The following is a 20871-nucleotide window of genomic DNA, read 5'->3' as shown; positions in this document are numbered from 1 at the left end:
TATCGCAGGACTAGTATAGCAGACGAATTCCATCCAGAATGAATCGAAAAAAAAATAAAAATCGTGATCGATAGTCTTCGATTTGGATTAAATTTTGCACATGTTTTTGGTATGGTGGAATAAGTGTTTTCAATAGAAAAATTGATCATTTTGACTCAAGTGTAACTTTTGAAAATGGCCTATAAATTTTTGCATGCAACTTATTTGAAAAATTCTAACTCAGAAACTGTTGATTTTAGAGAACTATGTTCTATGAAGAAGTTGTAGTGAACCATTTGGACTATAAGAAAAAAATATACACTGAAAAAATATTTTATTTATTTCCATAGAAAAATCAAAAATAAAACTTAAATTTTATTAAACAAAAACCCCACTTTTAATATTTTTTAAATTTTCACCATAGAATCTTGATAGTTAACAGATATTTGGGACAAAGTTTCATGATGGAGATATTTTTAATAAAAAAGTTTTTCTAAGAACAGCTTTCGGTCGATTTTCATAATTTTGATTTTTTGTCAAAATAAATACGTTCTGATGATACAGTAAGTATCTAGAAATGATTCTAAGCCATGATGATTATATAAATAATTTTTCTAGAAGTGGCCATTTTCGAATTATATCGAGTTTAATGCAAAAAATATTATTTATATATTTAAATAGGCCATTTTAATTCGTTATTCGCGATATAATTTAAAATTTAAGTTTTATTTTTGATTTTTCTATGAAAATAAATAAAATATTTTTTCAGTGTATATTTTTTTCTTATAGTCCAAACGGTTCACTACAACTTCTTCATAGAACATTTTTCTCTAAAATCAACAGTTTCGGAGTTAGAATTTTTCAAATGAGTTGCTTCCAAAATTTCTAGTCCATTTTCAAAAGTTATACTTGAGTCAAAATGATGAATTTTGCTATGGAAAACACTTATTAAACCATTCCAAAAAGATGTGCAAAATTTAATCCAAATCGAAGATGGTCGAGTTCTGTGACTGACCGATTTGACATGAAATCCGTCAGCAAGTCACAGTAGCAAACTTTTTGTCCTTTCGACGTTTTGTCTTTCGACCTCTTGTCCATACATTGTTAAACGAATTGCTTGAAAAAGAACTAAAGTAATCTTTGGAAGAAGGCCACAAGTCTACCTACATACCTTTTTACCTTTTGAGAAAGCTTAACAAAACAAAGCTTAAGAGAAGTTTCAATCAATATTAGTTTAGAAATTCAGCAGAAATTACCACAAGAATATCACCTTAATTTTGTCTAAAAGCCTAATAAGAAATTTGTTCTTTTTCTTGGCATTATGTCGTCACTGGGACAGAACCCGCTTCTCAGCTTAGTGTTCTATGAACACTTCCACAATTATTAAGTGAGACCTTTCTTTGCCAAAGTTGCCATTTTCGCATTTATATATCGTGTGGCAAGTACGATGTTACTCTATGCCTAGGAAAGTCAAGTACTCTAACATTATACACAGAAAAAAAACTTGAGGAAACATTTTGCTAAGGTTTGCCGGACGCTTGTTTAATCTCAAAGAGAACTGCGACATTTAAAAGATACAGAACCACTGGTCTATGTGTTGAGCGTTCAATGAAGGTTGCTATTTTTTCTATCCCTTAGTGGACAACGTATCGTTGACAGCTATGCTGAGACTTCGAGCTTCGCTGATATCGAAGTGCGGCGGTACATTGATAAGCGCACTCAGCGTCAAATGAATACCCACCTACTTGAAATATAACTCGTTTGGTGGAACACAGAAGCTGCTAGATACTCGATGTAAACATGCAGTGTGCATTTTTCAAGTGTCAATACTAGATCAAGGTTTCCTTCGAGTTGCGTTGATTGATCTGTGTTGATTGAAAGGTGAACGGAAAATTTGTTATAATCGTTACGGCGGCAAGACATTACTGCCAATCTACAGTTCAAAAAATATAACCATAATGAATGAAAAGGCCTTCCTTAACCGTGTGATTAGCGTCCGCGGCTACAAAGCAAAGCCAAGGTGTCGGGGTTCGAATCCCGGTAGGTCCAGGATCTTTTCGTAATAGAAATTTCCTTGACATCCCTGAACATAGAGTATCATCGTACCTGCCACACGAAAAATTGCAAAGAAAGCTCTCAGTTAATAACTGGGGAAGTGTCCATAAGAACACTAAGCTGAGAAGCCGGTTCTGTCCCAGTGAGGACGTTAATGCCAAGAAGACGAAGAAGAAGATTGATCGTAAACTTTGAAAGGTACTCAACTGGGAAATAATAGTTGGAAAGATACTCGTACGATAAGAATAAAATCAATCGTTGGTGTGTTATCCACTATTTTTTCAACAGGCTTGAAATCTCCATGTTCATACCAAACTTGTCGTTTTTTTATGTGGACTGATACAATACTTTCCTGACACAACAAAAAAAAAACACTTTTCACATCGAAAGCATTACAACCTTCGTTATTTCATATTCTCCAAAAAAAAAACACTGATTTCTCTTGGAAATAATGCTCATAAATCAGCATACAAGTAAATAAACATACTGGAGTCGATATACATATACCTAATGCATATTCAACATTCCATTTATTTCATGGATTCAGTTACCATAAATCCAGCAAAAAACGGCGGTGCTACAGACAAAAAATGGAGCGTTGTGGTTTTTATTTGACTGATAACAAGATGTGGTAAATTTGGACCAAAACCTTACCTTGAAATGTGAAGCTTGTTTCCCGCAGGGCCATATACTGTGAACCCCCAAATACTTACAATCAATTCTAATTACCTTCACAATTTCATTCAATGGAAAATTTCTACTATGTGATTCATACTTCCTTTCTGCATCATCATGTGCCCGCCTTCCATCTAATGGTTTCCCCCTAAATCAAACAATACCCGTCATACTCGCCGGCACTACTTGACCAGCTCACTACAGAACATCAAATTTCGTCACATCAGCTAGGTATCTAGTGGAGCCAGACTTTTGCAATTCGCACTCAAGAAGCCTCCATCCATTCGCACCAGGTTCGAATGCGGAACAAAGAAATCCCCGCCAATGTCCGTTGCATGTCGTCTTCGACATTTGCGTCGCCACCTTTCCGATCTAAGAAAGATGTATCAACCACCACAACGACGAAGCCCGTGAAGCGTGGAAATTGTACATTTATTCGCCTTGTGACACCGAGCGTGACAACGTGACTTGCGCAACGTTGTCCCACGCTGCACTATGGGCCAGAAATCAGAATCATTGAGTTCTCTCGCGAGAGTAACATACTTGAGATGTGCTTTGCACAACTCACTCATGAGACATTGATGATAGATCACTTGCTGACGCTCATGCCGTCAAAAATGATTCAATCATAAAATCCATCGGAATTCTTTCAAAACCCAAAGTTGTTGTTTATATTATAGAAGTTCGTTATATTTCAAGCAGAACAACACAGAATAAGTGCTTTACGTGAATAAAAAACTGAAAATACCGGCCAATGAGGCAAACGCATGAGCCAACTGATGCATGATGTTTTGGCTGTTGGGTTACGTTAGCTACAACTCAAGTATGAAAAAAATCAAGCAATGCACGTATTCTTTGTTTTTGCTAGAAATACAACAAACCTTTCTAATGTAAACAACAACATTGGGCTTTGACAGATTTCTGACTGGTTTCATGATTGATTAATTTTCGAAAGCATGAGCGTGAGCAAGTTATTTTGCCTTGAAATCTCATGCGTGAGTTTTGCGAAGCACATCTCAAATAAGTTCTCTCTCGCGGGAGAACTCTATTATTGAGATTTGAGTGTCAGTCGAGGGGCCTTCCTTAGCCGAGTGGTTAGAGTCCGCGGCTACAAAGCAAAGCCATGCTGAAGGTGTCTGGGTTCAATTCTCGATCGGTCCAGGATCTTTTCGTAATGGAAATTTCCTTGACTACCCTGGGCATAGAGTATCATCGTACCTGCCACACGATATACGAATGCAAAAATGGCAATTTTGGCAAAGAAAGCTCTCAGTTGCGTGGAAGTGCTCTTAACAACACTGTGCTGAGAAGCCGGCTCTGTCCCAGTGGGGAAGTTAATGCCAAGAAGAAAAAGAAGAGTGTGAGTCAACAGTTTTAACAAGTATTGATTAAAACATGTTTTTCTATATTCCACTGTTTGGAATTCATATATAAGAGACACTATTAAAGCTTTATAACGAGTAGAAGTTAATCCGTTGAATCTGCTGCATACTACTTTGTGTGCGAGCGACGGAATCCGGATCAATCGTGTTCGGTTCGCGTTGTGCGGGTGAAAAAATATCGAAGTGCGCGGAAGCGAAATAAAAACAAAGAAATGCGTCAGTATAAATTTATCCATTGGATCTGTTGTATTCTCCTTTGTGGGTGAGCGACAGAATCCGGATCAATCGTATCCGGTTCGAGTTATGCTGGTGTTATATCTTCATCGTTTACTAAAACGAATCCTTTCCCATATCAAAACTCCCAGTGTATTCTTGTGGAAGTGCAGAAAACTCCTCGGCTATGTAACTTTTTTCACAATCATCGGATTGCTTTGCTGTCTTCGGCAATGTTATTATTCGTAGAAAAACCTATCGAGATCTGTGTTCAGAATTTTTATAGAGGTCAACCGGCGACCTCTGGCGATTTTTCTTTGCAAAAGTAAGTTTTCCCATAGTAAATCCCATACAAATTTTGAACGGCTGGCGCTAAAATATAGTTTCACCGATCGAGTTGAAATTTCGCACAGTTGTTATGGGACCTAATTGCAAACCAAAAAGTGGATCGGAGCAAGAATCTAAATTTTTCATATAAACTACCCGTCATAAATACGGACTCACTAAAATAAGTATTGCAACACTCAGCTGAATAATGAATCACCCCCAAAAAGTTTAGCATCACCTCAAAACAGGTTAATTCACATTGCTATATCTCGAGATCCTTACGACTTGCAAAGAAGCGATCTTCAGCAAAGTTGTTCAGGGCTGAGCATTTTAAACTGGTTCTAGCTTGTGATCCATAAGTTATAGAAAGTTCGGGTCTTCGGCAAAGTTTCTCAGGGGTTCAAGGACATCCGGATAGTGAACAGTTTAGTTCGCGATTTTGCCGCTAGGTGGCGCTAGTGAGCATGTAAAATTGAGCATTTAAACTAGTTCTAGCTTGTGATCCATAAAAGATAGAAAGTTCGTATCTTCGACGAAGTTTTCAGAAGGCCAAGTACATCCAGAAGACAAACAGTTAGGTTGTAGATTTCGCCGCTAGGTGGCGCTAGTGAGCATGCAAAATTGAGCATTTCAAACTAGTTTTAGCTTATGATCTACAAGAGATATAAAGTTCGGGTCTTCGGCAAAGTTGTTCGGAAGGTCAAGGGCATCCGGAAAGCAAATAGTTTAGTTCGCGGTTTTGCCGGTAGGCGGCGTTTAATCTAAAATTGAGCATTTCAAACTAGTTCTAGCTTGTGATCCACAAGAGATAGAAAGTTCGAGTCTTGGGCAAAGTTGTTCAGAAGGTCAAGGACATCCGGAAGACAGATAGTTTGGTTCGAGATTTTGCCGCTAGGTGGCGCTAGTGAGCATGTAAAACTGAGCATTTTGAACTAGTTCTAGTTGTGATCCACAAGAAATAGAAAGTTCGAGTCTTCTGCAAGTAAAGAACAGAAATAAAGTAAAGGACATCCAAATATCAAATTTTGTGGTTCCTAATTTTGCCACTAGGTTGCACTAGTACGCATATTTAATTAAATATATGAAACAAATTCTATCTTTTGAGCCAGATCTCAGCTGAAGACTCCAACTTTCTATCTCTTGTGGATCAAAAGCTAGAACTAGTTTGAAATGCTCAAATTTAGATTTAACGCCGCCTACCGGCAAAACCGCGAACTAAACTATTTGCTTTCCGGATGTCCTTGATCCCCTGAACAACTTTGCTAAAGACTCGAACTTTCTATCTCTCGTGAATCATGAGCTAGTACTAGTTTAAAATGCTCAATTTTACATACTCACTAGCGCCACCTAGCGACAAAATCGCGAACTAAACTGTTTGCTCTCCGGATGTCCTAGAACCCCTGAGAAACTTTGCCGAAGACCCGAATTTTCTATCTCTTATAGATCACAAGCTAGAACTAGTTTGAAATGCTCAATTTTACATTCTCACTAGCGCCACCTAGCGGCAAAATCGCGAACTAAACTGTTCGCTTTCCCGATGTGCTTGAGCCAACTTTTCCGAAGAACCGAACTTTCTATCTTTTATAGATCAAAAGCTAGAACCAGTTTAAAATGCTCACTAGCGCCACCTAGCGGCAAAATCGCGAACTAAACTGTTCACTTTCCGGATGTCCTTGGACCCCTGAGCAAGTTTGCCGAAGAACCGAACTTTCTATCTTTAATGGATCACAAGCTAGAACTAGTTTAAAATGCTCGATTTTACATGCTCACTAGCGCCACCTAGCGGCAAAATCGCGAACTAAACTGTTCCCTTTCCGGATGTACTTGATCCCCTGAACAACTTTGCTGAAGATGGCTTCTTTGCAAGTCGTAAGGATCTCGAGATATGGCAATGTGAAATTACCTGTTTTGAGGTGATGCTAAACTTTTCAGGGTGATTCAATATTCAGCTGAGTGTTGCAATACTTATTTTAGTGAGTCCGTATTTATGACGGGTAGTGTAAGTGTATCCCAGGCTAATGTGTACAGTATTGGATAAAACATTTGCAACTTTTTCGATTTTCCATACAAAATTATTAACTGTGATAAGCTAGATCTCAGTTATTTATGGACCGATTCAAAGAACCTCAGATATAACTTGAATTTTAACATATATTTTTTATTCATCTTTCCAATCACGAGTTTATAAGTAATAACGGTTTAACTAAAGTGTAATTTTCGATGAAAAATTCAAAACTATTTATCTCAAAATCTAATAGCCCTACACTAAAACTGTCCTCAGCAAACTTGTTCATCTCGTTGAAATCTACAACTTTGCTGATGATACCATGAAGCTATTCGTTTAATATGATTAGTTATGATATTTATAAAAAATCGTAAAAAAATTCGCTTTAGTCAAACCGTTACTGCTTTTGAACTTGTGATTGGAAAAATATATGTCAAAATTCAAGTTATGTCTGATGTTCTGCCAAAAAGTCATTCAAAGCGGTATATAAATAACCGAGATATAGCTCACCAAAGTTGGTCATTTTGTATGGAAAATCGAAAAAGTTGCAAATGTTTTGTCCAATACTGTATTTACTTACTTACTTATTTGGCTTTACATCAATTATCTTGATAAAGCCTCGCCAACAATATTTCGCCAATTCCCTCGGTTCATGGCCGCTTCTCTCCATCCTCGACTGTGACCCACACTCTCCAGGTCCTGGTGTACCTGGTCAATCCACCTAGCTCGCTGCGCCCCACGCCTTCTTGTTCCGACCGGATTCGTGGCGAACACCATCTTTACAGGGTTGTTGTCCGGCATTCTTGCAACATGCCCTGCCCAGCGTATCCTTCCAGCTTTAGCTACCTTCACGATACTGGGTTCGCCGTAGAGTTGAGCGAGCTCGTGGTTCATCCTTCGCCGCCACACGCCGCCAAAGATCGTCCTTAGCACTCGGCGTTCGAAAACCCCAAGAGCTTGCAAGTCTTCCTCGAGCATAGTCCACGCCTCATGCCCATAGAGGACTACCGGTCTTATGAGCGTTTTGTACATCGTGCATTTGGTGCGGGGGTGAATCTTTCTTGTGTATTTGTCGACCCCAAATCAAGCAAATAGCACTACACCGGAGAGATTTCCTTTCATAAAAAATGCGACGTAATTCTTGAACGCCAGCTGTTTAAAAATGTCTTAATCCATAAGCGGTAGCAAGTCTCTTTCTAGAGACCTAGTGTTTGTTTTTATGCAAGCCTCTAAAAAGTCTCTTTAGAAGCTCTCGAAAGTGTCTATTTTAATCAAAATAGTCTCTAAAGTCACTATTTCTCTTATCCTTCAGTGAATACGAAATTCATAACCAGGGATTTCTCAAGGGATTACTATACAAACACAAAATTGCTATTCATTGATTACTTTTAGAAATCTTTTCGCCAATTTCTGAGGATTTTCTCTAGCAGATCTTCCATATAAATAAAATTCCTGCAGGAGTTCTCTCAAGAATCTCCAAGGGTTTATTTCAAAGTTTATGGCGAAATTCGTTAAAGAGTTTTTCCAGAAATCCCCATAAGAATTCTTCAAAGAGTTCCTACGCCGATTTTTTCAGTTATTGCTCTAGCCGTTTTCATATGAATTCTTTCGTGAATTAATCCACGGTAAGGGATCATTCAAATATTACGTAAAGTAAAATTTGCCAATTTTAGACCCCACATAGCAGCTTTTGTATGGATAGTTGATATTTTTTGTATTCGTAACATTATTGAATACTGTTGCGTTACGTAATATTTGATCCATCCCTATGTCTAATATAATTGCTCCAATATTCTTCTTTGGATTATTCCATAAAATCTATTATGCACTCTTCTTTATAGATGAATTCAATCCATTTTACCAGTGATTCAACATTAAGTTTCTTCATAAATGTGTCTAGAAATTTCTCCAACATTCGACGAACGACGAATTAATTCTGCAGTTCTTTCGAAAACATGTTCAATTAATTTTTAAGTAAAATCTTCATGGATTTTTCAATATTTTATTTAAGGTTTCACCAGCAAATACTATAGCAATTATTCCGAACATTTTTTTACACAATATTTTTCAATGATTCAGTTTATTGTTTTTCAAGGAATATCCAGCAAGGTGTCCATTCATCCGGGAAATCCAGGGAATGCGGGAAAATCCAGGCAATTACAAAAGGCCGGGAATACACCGAATTACACGGAAATTTAAACAACATATTGGGAAAATATGTATTTCAAACATAAGAATACCGATTTGTTTCTATTTCAAGCCTATGGGCTAAACTAGAAAACTACCTGTCAACTAGTAAGTGATTATTTGTTTCATTAAAATTCTGTAAAAAAAAACATTGGTTTCCTAGAGATTTTTTTTGGTAACAATTCTGACCGATTTCTTGTGAAATGCTTTGTAGATTTAATGCGGAAAGATATTGAACAAACTCATAGGAGATTTTATAGAACATCAACATTCTTAGGATCCTAGCAAAGTTCCTGGTGAGATGCTTGATAGATTTCCATTTAAATTCATGGCAAATGTTTAATAAGATCTTTGCAGGAGTCTCCACAGGAAACGAGGCAATAATTGGGCAATTTCTTGAAAGTTCTTTGAGAGATCACTAAAAAGGTAGTAGGTAGTTTGCTTATGAGGTTTTGAATGCCTAGATTCTAGAGAATAACTTTACTTGATTTTTTTTTAATTCTTAGTAGATTCGTAGCGGTTTGCGAAAATCTGAGCCAAAAACAATGTCAAAATTCTTGGGAGATCTATTGCAATTTTTTGAAAATTTATTCAGAACTCCGTTCGATGGTTCCTGGAGTTACCGATGATCCTGATTCTTGAAGAAGCCTTGTCTGCATTACTAGTTTTAATAGTCCTTAATCTATGACAGAGTTGTTATGTGACCTCTAACAAGATTTTGTATACCTAATGCCTAATGGATTCCTGCAAATTAACAGTGATTCTTTCAATAATTTTCGATAATTTTCAATTTTGTGGGCCTCGTGGCCGTGCGGTTAGTGTTGTCAGGCATTCGAGCGCATCGTGTCTTGGGGTGTGGCTTCGATTCCCGCTTCAGCCGTTGAAACTTTTCATCAGGAATGTTTCTCGGCTGTGCTACTGGAGCATGCTTGGCCGATGTCTAGTGTTAAGTAACAGTCTGTGCAGCTACATGGCTGAAGACGGTGTCCGTGTCTTTTTTAAATTGGGAAGGTCTTTAACGCATAAACAAATGGCGAGGTCCTTTAGGTATTCTTGGGCAGATTTTTCTTGTCGAGATTCTTGGCCAAATGTTTTTGATATATTATTTGGAAGATGCTTTTTCGAATCTATATCGAAAATTGTATATAGCTTCATAGGAGAACAGTAAAATGCTTTTTGTCGAAATATCGTTTCTCTTAAAAAAATCTCTTCTTGGATCTAGCATTAGTTTCACAAGAAGAATTTCTTCAGGAGCCAGCCATGTCTAACACATAGTTCCTAAGGCATTCTTAGAGGGTAATGTGTTGGCTATTAAACTTTGCCGTTTTGTGAAAATTTAACTGACCAAAAGTGGTTCACATAATTCCAAGATCTTTTTTAGACAACAGTTTATAAACTCTTTCAAAATGCAAATTGTTTTGAGCTCACAGTATTTTAGAAATTTAATCTAAAATAATTTATAAAAATTTAAATGCAAACCTCCAAATTTGGCCACTTTGTATTAAAAAAAAAAAACAAAAACATCCTGGAAATGGAAAACTGATTTTGAATTTATTTTTTTTCGTTCATTTGATACTAATCATCAGGAATTTCTACAGCAGTTTTATCAGATTATTATAGGTTTTGTTATAGCGATACGTTCAGAATTTTTTGTGGAATTTCTCAAAAAATGTAATGTCCAACAATTATCTGAAAAAAAAACTTATGGAACTTCTATGAGGAATTTATCAAAGACTTCCTGAAGAAACCATAGTAAAATCAATGAAAGTAATTAAGCTATCTTTAGAGAAATTCTTGATTGAAATCTTTGACAAAACTGAACGACAGTTCTGGAAGTAATCCTTGAAAATCAGTGGAGACATCTCTGTAGGAATTATTGCTTGAGATCTTGAAAATGTAATAAACGGAAATCTTGAACGAACTCATAGCGAAATCGATTGAAGAATCTCTGGATGAACTCCAAGATTTACTGAAGAAATTCGTGTAACAATCTTTTTTGGAATTCCTGAAGAATTACATGGTGGAGTCTGGAATAGTTTCTGGGATTATCCTTAGAAAAAAAATCAGGTCTAGTTCTGTGTGTAATAATCCAAATGACATTAAATGTTGCTGGCAAACTAAAAATAACGTGAGTTTGCCGTTTCCTTAAGTTTTAGACAGTTTCAAATTGGAAATAAAAAAGTAAACAACACCAATGTTAAAGAACTAAAAAAAATATATAGTACAAAGTTATTTCATATTTATTTGTGTTAAGACTGTTCCGGATTACAAATTAAGGGTAAAATAATTTCCAAGATTATTTCTTTCTCAAATTGTAATACAACCTGTACCTTAATTTTCTTAAGCTCCTGATGAAATTCCTGCATATGAAAATAGGAGAAGCGATATACGTAATTTTCAAAATATATTCATAAAACCATTTATGGCAGGATTCTCTGAAATTTTTTATAGCAACTCTATTTCTCTGATTCCTGTTCGGATTAAAAAAATGAATAATTTATGCATACTGAACGATCTCTAACATTAGGCATAGCTTTTAAACATCCGTTTAAGCTGAAAACTTAATCGATTGCCACCAGCTAGTGACCAATCGATTAAGTTTTCAGCTCAAACTGGTGTTTGGTTCTTCAGACTTCGATTCATCTTCACCTTAAGGCGCAAGATTTTGATTTCTGGCCCATTGTGGACTGTCGAGAACTTGCCGAGCTCAACTTACTGATCTGTGCGCTAAGATCGAAATCAAATCGGAGCCAGGCGCGAGCTGTTGCGGCAAAATGCTACGAGATGTCACTGAAGTCGCGTTTTGTATTGGTGCTGCAGCGCGATTCGTACGCGGTGGAAACAAGCGGAAGCAGCCCACTCTAATCAAATTGCAAACATTAACAAATATGGGAATTTGATTACACCTACAAAGGCTGGGAACGTGTGAGTGAATGTGTTAGCGTTCGAGATAAACATTGAATGATGGATGGAAGCTTAAGGTTTTCGGCGCAGAGCAGACGAGAGAGCGTGAGTGAATGTGTGCGTTGTCGTTTGGCGCTCAGCTGATTCGATCCACGTGACTTCGCCTCTGATTGAGAGGCAATTCTTCTGAATAATTCAATTCCTACAATGTCACTGGGACTTAGATTGCCGTAGCGGTGACTGCGTAGCTATTCAGCAAGACCAAACTGAGGATCGTGGGGTCGAGTCCCACCGGTCGAGAATCTTTTCGGGTTGGAAGTTTTCTCGAGTTCTCAGGGCATTGAGTATCTTCGTGTTTGCCACACGACGTACGAATTCCTAAAATGGCTTATTAGCAAAGAAAGCTCTCTGGACGATCATTATAGAAGTACCCATGAGAACACTAATCTAATAAGCAGGTTCTGTCCCAGTTGGGTCGTAACTCCAGAAAGAAGAAAAATGTCGCCTCAACTGACCCGCTAGTGAGAGGCGTTCGATGTTTGTGTGGATGGAGATAAAATTTATTAGAAGGCCGGTTGGCGGTGGGCCAACAAGTCTGCTGCGCTGTTGATGTGTCACATAAATATAGTATGTACGCTAGTTGGAGGGTTGATATTTTTTTTGTACATTATTGTTCGTTCGTTGGGCTGGTTTACGGCGGATTGAATTGGTACTCTTGATATGAATTTATTGTTACACATTTCGTTTTGAGATGGACCCAACTGAGGCGTAGAAGTGCTTCTGCTTGTTGAAAACCTTGTTTGCGAGGAAATTATCGAAAGTCAAGCGGGGTTTCAGCTTCAAACCGAATACTGATTCAGAAAAAAAATGATTTAAATAAACAAAATGGATAAATGGTATTCCCAAAACTCAAAAACAAATTGTCATTACCACATCTTTTGATTGATAATTTATCCAAACAAGTTGAAACGGATCATTGCTCGGCCAGCGCTGCATCAAACCTCTGGTAGCTATAAAATTCCCCGAATCATACATTTAAACTTCGACAATGCGGCACATTTGGATACCCTTTGCAGTAAGAATAAGAAATCACCACAGAAATCATCTTCGCCGCCATCAATCGCCGATGCCGGTGCATTCCCATCGAAATAGTGAATGTGATTATTTTCGCGCTCGCACACATCGCTGGTTTAGCACTCGATCAATTGATTGATTTGAGACGTGACAATTGTGTTGTCGTCGGTTGCCCTGCTCCAAGTTTTGATAAATGTTTATGATTTGTGTGATTTTTTCTTTGCGATCAAAACTGTTTTGAATATTGGTGGATACGCAATAAGCACTTTCAAGAGAGACTTCCTATGACACTTATGTCTGACAGGATATGACAGATTTAAAACAATCAACTCATAAATGTATACGGCATACTTATAAGGGTAATGATGCAACCACACATCGCACTGACGCTAATCAAATCCGAAGTGGGTCAAGTGAATGTGGTTTACGGAATGCTGTTAGTCGGCAGTTAAAGTGCAAGGGAGATCATTCCGACGATGCAAAGGGATTTTTTATTTTGAATTCTTCATAAGTATCATTCACTAACTATCATCCTAATTTGGTAAAACTAAATTAAGCATTTACTAACAGTTTGTTAACAACACATTACATTTCATTTGGCGTAGCGATTCAGATTTTTTACAGATGAGTTGATTTCACCTGCTTATAAGAGAGAAAAAAAGCTTTTAATTAACTTAACCTAACTTAATCCAAATATATTACGCATTAATCGTGGCAATAGAAGATGCAACGATTTTTGTCTGAAATTATTTATAATATTATTTGCCATTTGTTTCAATGTTTCTATCTTGGATATTCTAAAAGGTGTACGCAAATAAACCGTACAAACTTTGAAGACATGGCTCTATACAATCAAGCATAATTAAAATAAATGTTCTTGCATGGTTTTAAACATTGGCTTATTATATTCTTAAGCAGTAAGTTTGACACATTTCCGATTTCAAATAATTGCAAAACCAACCCAAATGTATTGATGTGTCTTAAGGGAGCTGTTTTCCGAGCTTTATGACGGAAGAGAAATGTCCATAGAACTCACTGGATTTGAACCGTACAATTTTCTATTTCCAGTCTAACTTGAAGCCACTAACCTGTAGATTACTTAAAATAATAATAGGACATTTGGATTCATCACTTCAAGGTTTTAGGGATAACACATCTCCAGTATGACTAACGGCCCTCAGAAAAAACGTCTCCGAAAATTTTTAATCTACCTATCTCAGTAACAAGCAATAATTTCGAATTTTTTTTAGAGTTGTATTTTGTACTAACATTTAGATGTATTATGAAAGGTACATGGATATTGATTTTTCATTTGTTTCAATGTGAGATTCTCTTTTCAATATTTTGCTGTTCGGATAATTTGCGGACACCTTGTATATAACACATTGGTACCAGGGTGAAAGCTTCAGAATCATTTTCAAAATTTTATTTTGAATCCTTTGCAGAGCTTTTTTCCTGGTATTATAATAGCTAGCCCATATTGGTACAGCATACAACATGGCCGGCCTGAATTTTTGTTTACAGATCAATAGCTTGTTCCTAAGACAAAGTTTGTTTATCTGTTGATAAGTGGCGATAGATATTTAGTATATTTGCTACATAGCTTGAATGCCCTCAATGTATTTTTGGAAGCTAAATTTTTATCAGAATGTCTACTTGAAGGTTTCAAATAAAGAGCTTTTAATTTAATGTGAGAATATTATCAGCTGAGTTTTGGAAGCATTAGGACAAATCTTCCACTTTTGCAGTATGAATAAGAAATATCTAAACTTGTTTGTAATCTACTACAGATGACACGCAGGCTTCATCCTTTGGTGGAGAGGCATGTGTCTTCCACAAACAAACATTTTTGACTCAGGTAGTTCATATGTGAAAATATTGTATAATATTGGCCCCAAAATACTGCCTTGAGAAACACCAGCACTTAGATAAAGTCTTTCAGACCTGGAGTTATGAAAATTAATCTGAAGTTTATGATTTGACAGATAACTTCAATATTCTGATATTGCATTTTGAAAAATTAATGTTTTTTCATTTTACAATCACACTTCCATGTTAAATACTGTCGAATGCCTTTTCTTCACTGTTAGAGCATGACCAGCCTCCAGATTTGTTTGAACGAATCAAATGTGTTACACGTAAAAGTTGATGAGTTATGGAATGCTCTTGTTGGAATCCGAATTTTTCATAGCCAAACTGAACTTTCGTTGATGTAGACCATTATTCTGTTCAAAATAACATTTTCAAAATGTTTACTGATGAAGTCAAGCAAGATGATTGAGAAAAAGCATAGCTCAAATTAAGACATTTTATTTTAAACATTTTTGTTTCTCAATTCAAAAAAACCCTATCAGATTTAAATTTGAAAACCTACTCGTTGGAATTATCTTAATTTGAATTATCAAAACTATTGTTTTAACAGGTTTTGTATTCACTACTTATATTAAGGGATTATTCATTGAACGGCTGTTACAAAAGGTAGATTTCAACCGGGTGTTAGAATGCATTCATTAGACTCCGTAATTACCCCCCTGTTGGTGTCTTTATCGACTAGCTTCCGAACTGCAATCATCTGAATTGATCTGGGTGACGAAGGCACGTCACGTTATCACCGTATGAGCCTGCTACTTGGGGAAGCGAAGAAGAACAGGGGCTATTAACAAACCTACAGCATGACCGGCTCTCCGTCAGCGCAGGGCTCCGGAACGGATCTTGATGTGGATGTCAATTTTATCTAATTGCAAATGATGAATGCAAATTTGGCGGGTTCCAACGTGCTAATTAGTGGACCGAGCGAGCGGCGCGTGCTAGTGTGACGACAACACCGTGCAACTTATCGATATCAGAATTTTCTGGGAATCGTGGCGAAGTTTTAGGTTTATTGCGTATAAATATGATCATTTCCTGATGTGTCAATATTTGATAATCTAATTTTTTATTTTATTATTGATATCGTTTCAGGTTTGTTACTTCTCGGCTTGCTTCTATGGGATTTGGCCTGCACTATGGGATTTGGCCTGTTAGTTTGTAAGTAGTACGTTACAGGTACCTATTGCATAATTACTCACTATAATCATATTAACACCAAAATATCTCTCTTATGACTTATTCATTTTATTGTCACAAGTCATTATTAATAGGGACAAATAATGCACATGTACTTTGGGAACATTCAAGTTCGGTGTCACCCCCTAGAAACATACAAAAGTGTTTCGTCGAATCTCTGGGATTATACGTCTAGTTGGAACTCTCTAAGGCTCATTCGAAAGACAATGAGTTAATCTCATTCCCTGCCAAATATGTAACACCGTGTACTAATTTCAAACAGACATTTGGTCTGTTGTTAGACTACAATTCAATGTTTGACACCATGTGCAATCTTCGCTCATAAAAATAAATTATATTGATCAGTAAGAAATCGTTCTACACAGCTAGACATATGTTGTAAATTTCAGTTTATTTTCATTCACATATTTGGAGCATTAAAATAAACTGAAATGTTAACGACAAATCGCTAATTTTTCAATCGAATGCACTTTACACGATCATGTAACATTTAAACATCTTTAGTTGAAAATTATACGTGATGCTGTAACCAGTGCTGGGAATGGTAATAGTAGTAGGCTTGACTTTTCGCGAAAATCACGTGGCTCTCCCAGTACAGTAGTTCAAAAACGTGAATCTCATCAAGTAGCCTCTGTTGGGTGCACGAATTTTCTAAATCATGAGTGTCATTGACGGCTCTAAATGCGGGAAATGCAGCGGGAAATAGAACATTTTTCTACAGTAACTTCGGGTTGCCCTTAGCAACGGGTGTTTTGCAATTTTCAAGGCATTTGCCTACAGCAGCGATGGGCGTGAGGTTCACTGGCTTCGCTGACTGTGATTGGCTTTGTTTGGCTACTGTAGAGTGAGTTTCAGATTTTTTCCCAACCCTGGCTGTAACAATAAATGAATTTGATTAACTTTTACTTTACTCTTCTGTTTACGGTACATTGAAATTTAAATATTTTTATTTCTGTATAAGTCTTAAGCTTAGTAACTACACTTCCACCTCCTTTACACGAGATTCCTGTCCTTGAATCACATTAGTAGAAAGTAAAATTTCCTGTTCTAGCTATCACTGTATTGCGTACTTTTCCTTCTGTAGTCCCTTTGTTACTCGTAAGTCATAAAGCACGCACAATCGTAACCACTCGCGCCATGAAATTAAGTTACAATCACCTATACGGCCATTCAACTGGCCATTATCAAGTATTCAACTTGTTAATCAGTATCTCAATGAGTCCCATCTACACCAATCGGATCTGTTTATGTGTGTATGAGCCAATTGTGTTGAAGAATCCGAACTGCACCTAGCCTTGTAGAGTATGGTCCAAAAAAATCGAAATTTTGTAGAAGCTTGCAAAAGTGTTATTTTTATTGTTTTTGTAGGTAAATGTATTTCTGTCGTACGTTCCTGATATGACCTCACAATACAATCATTTTTTTCATATATTTTATTTTCTAACCTAATTGATGTACTAAAGCAATAATGTTCGAAAGTTCTGTTCTACAAAAGTCAGAAAAACGGTTTGATCGCTGTATTCTGGAGACAAACATTCCACCTTGAAAAATCTAATTTAATTGTTGAAAATATATGTTTGCTCGAGAACATTTTTTTCAAACTTAAATTCTTCAAAATAAACTGCCCTGAATTATAAACATGATATATTTTCCATTTTTATGATTCATACTGTAGATACACAATCCCCTGTACATCAGCCTCTGAAGTGACAATTCCCATCGCTTCCCCGGTCCTCTGCTTTCGAAGATTGTAGAGCGACTTTCGAAAACAGTGCACTTTTATTATTAGAACCCTCGGTGAAAACAACAACGCGATTGAACCAAGCCTTCGCTAATCGTGTCGCGAGTGATTGACGTTGTCTGTGATTGTTCGCCAGTTGGCAGTTCCGCGTCGCAGAACGTAGTGATAAGGTCGCGGCATTCCAGCTTGGATGCTTTCGATTCTCACGGGAAAAGCGAGTTAACTTATTCGTCAGGGTGTGTGCCGGATCTTTTCATCGGAACCAGAGCAACTAGATTCGATTCAGCTCCCTATCACAATATATGCAGAAGTGACATTATTTACCAAAACATCCAACACTTGCAATCGACAGATTGATAGCCGAGAAAATGTGTTCAAGCATTTCAATCATCAACAAATGCTATTGAAATCTGTGAAGTATGCCGAAAGAAAACATGGTGTGAAAAAATGTGATTATGTAAATACCTTCGACCAGTTTAAGCATCACGCACCTTCATCAGTTTTCCCAAGTCATCATCATTCTGCATTTCTCATCATCAGCAGCAAACGCCAAATGTGAACTTAACAATTTTACCCTACTGACCAGTTTTGTTCGCGTTGTGTTTTACTGATTTGCGAATTGTTTTTTTCGGGGTCGTTGCTACTATTCGAGCTGGGCGTTCAGTGAACAGTTATACATCGGCTAGCACGATGCAAAATTCTGCGGGTTTTGTGCGAAGATATCGGAAAACCGTAATCCATATCCGACCAGCGTCTTTTAAACAGGGCAGTTCTTGTATTGTAGACATCTGGGGCTTAGGAAATAATTGTCTACTTTATCTTATTCTTCTATCTCAATATATCTTTTCACCGCGCAGAAAAAGCAAAATTAGTTTTGGGTAAAAGTTGTATTTTTCCTCCTTATCTATTGATCGCATCACCGACCAAAATTGATTACCAGATCTTTTTCCTTCCTCACTAAAATACACCCTTTCCGTAGTGATTGTGGAGATGCAGAGGTATTCACGGTCTCTAGAAGCAGCAATCATTACACTCTAACATTCCTTCCCCATTCCAACTGACTGTAAGGACTTTGTCGGCGCCGATATTGATCAATAATATGAGATCTACTAAAATTGCACTTCGATAGTAAGCGATAACTCCCATCCCTTATTCATTTGGATCAAAGTACAATTCTTACCAGTTCCGATCAATAACGGAGTAGCAACCATTGACATGTATAGTCAGTTGCTTCACCAGTAATTCTTTAAAAACATTTGAAGTGCAGCAATAATATTTTCTACATTTCTCTAATAACTTTTCCAATAAATTTTCAAAATATCTGTGAATCCTTAAAAACATCAGTCAAGGTTCCGCATCAGTTAATACACAAATTTCTTCAGGGATTTTGTCCAAATTTCTTGAAACAATTTTGTAGGACATTATTTAATCTCTAAACAATGTCCTACAAAATGTGTGTTGTAGTAAGCAATTTATCAATAATATAAAAGGAAGAATTTCATCAAGAATTACGGAGTTTTTTCAGAGATTCTTCAAGGCATACTTAGAATTCACACATGGTTTATATTTTTATTTATTACTTTATTGACACGTTCTTTCGAATTCAAGAAAATTGAGACGTCGCACGGTATGTTTTGGACATAAAACGGAAAACTCCCCAAAGAGGCCCTCGTGGAACCTGTGCCAGGAGATATGGAATGGCCACATCTGTTTGTACCAAGGTTTTTCTTATTTTATTGACATGTTCTCCCGAATTCATGAAGATTGATACGTCACACGGTATGTTTTGGACATGAAACGGAAATGTCCCCAATCTGGCCCTGGCGGAACTGGCTACGATGTTCCGGAATGGTCCACTTGTTCAAATTATGTTGAAATGATGGCAATCGATCATTATATCACGTTTTAAATAAATCTTCAGTTCTTCTTCTTCTTCTTTCTGGCGTTACGTCCCAACTGGGACAAAGCCTGCTTCTCAGATTAGTGTTCTTATGAGCACTTCCACAGTTATTAACTGAGAGCTTTCTTTGCCGATTGACCATTTTTGCATGTGTATGTGTGGCAGGTACGAAGATTCTCTATGCCCTGGGAATCGAGAAAATTTCCTCTACGAAAAGATCCTCGATCAGCGGGATTCCAACCCACGACCCTCAGCATGGTCATGCTGAATAGCTACGCGTTTACCGCTACGGCTATCTGGGCCCCTATAAATCTGCAGTGTTGTAACTGAAATAAATTAAAAAAAAAAAACACATTTCCCAACCCTCGTGACCCCAGTACAACCCGGAATATCTCCGGCATGGTTCCGAATTCGGCATTGTCTATTTTTGACAAATAATTGAGACCTTTTAAGAGTAAACTGACTGTGGTTTCAAAAAATCGGATGAAAATTGACGGAATGGCAGCTATTTAAAAATGCCTTGTCGGAGGTTGGTAACGTAAAGGTTATCAATTCATGTATGATTTCTTTTTGGTTCATGTTTGTTATTTTTTCAAGCAAGAGACATCGAAAGTTTTAATTTCCAAGACGATCTGATGCTACCAGGCCTGATTTCCCTAAATATATGCAAATTTGAAACGGCCTTCAAAGAAATATTCGCTGTTGTCCAGAAATATGAATTCCATTTTAAGGAAAAGCATATTTTCCCCTATTTTCCAACTATTTTCTCCACATCTGACTTTCAGAAATTTAACGAATTTTAATTTATATTTTTATGTTGTTTACACTTAAGAACAAACAGACAATTTTTTTTGTCTAAAAATAACTTTGAAATTTATGGAAAGGTTTTTTGTTTAAGTGTTTTAAAATTGAAATTTTCTTTGAAAATAAATTTTAAGTAATATATAATTAATCATTCATGTATTTCGGACACTTTCTTAATCCTGGAATTAGTTTTGAAAAACAGGAAATATCAGAGAATTTTAAATGAGTAAAGTTTCTGTCCTCGACCAAGCTTGTCAATTATATGGCAGTGTTACACTAAATGTATAACCAGTTCATTATTGGCTATCTAGATAGCAAATATTGTGTTCACTAATTCATTGATAAGATCGAAAAATCCTGTCTTCGAAAAATTTGATTAGCTTTGACCAATCGCGTATCGTATAAAACTAAAAATTTCATCATTCTGAAATACGCCCTACTTTTTCGACAAATAATAATTATATTAATTGGGCTTTGGCAATCTCCGAATGTATCTTTCTCGAACGCAACTTCCTCAAATAACTCGTTTCTCTGAATGGTCTATTTCCCCTTAAAATCA

At 36.8% G+C, this 20871-nt stretch overlaps 1 protein-coding gene and 1 long non-coding RNA gene across 6 annotated transcripts in view; one reads left to right on the top strand and one right to left on the bottom strand.

Moving 5' to 3' along the window:
* The window catches only part of LOC5573096 (TBC1 domain family member 24), a 207353-nt gene that overhangs the window by 69563 nt on the left and 116919 nt on the right, over positions 1 to 20871 (top strand). Inside the window, exon 1 of one of the 5 annotated variants that reach the window (XM_021846095.1) lies at positions 17943 to 18025. The exons of 3 other annotated variants lie outside the window; for them this stretch is intronic. The gene's annotated coding sequence lies outside the window, so the exon portion shown is untranslated. Of the gene's footprint in view, positions 1 to 17942; positions 18066 to 20871 lie in introns of those variants that run through there. One more of the 5 variants, XM_021846093.1, reaches the window with a different exon arrangement.
* On the bottom strand, positions 16786 to 18488 carry LOC110676817. The gene is made up of 2 exons (XR_002500748.1): positions 18100 to 18488; positions 16786 to 18018 (listed from the first exon to the last, which is right to left on the bottom strand). It is a non-coding gene; the product is annotated as an uncharacterized LOC110676817 (long non-coding RNA).

This window comes from Aedes aegypti, chromosome 2 (assembly GCF_002204515.2).
Source record: "Aedes aegypti strain LVP_AGWG chromosome 2, AaegL5.0 Primary Assembly, whole genome shotgun sequence".
NCBI lineage: Eukaryota > Metazoa > Arthropoda > Insecta > Diptera > Culicidae > Aedes > Aedes aegypti.
This window is presented reverse-complemented; position numbering and strand designations above follow the sequence as displayed.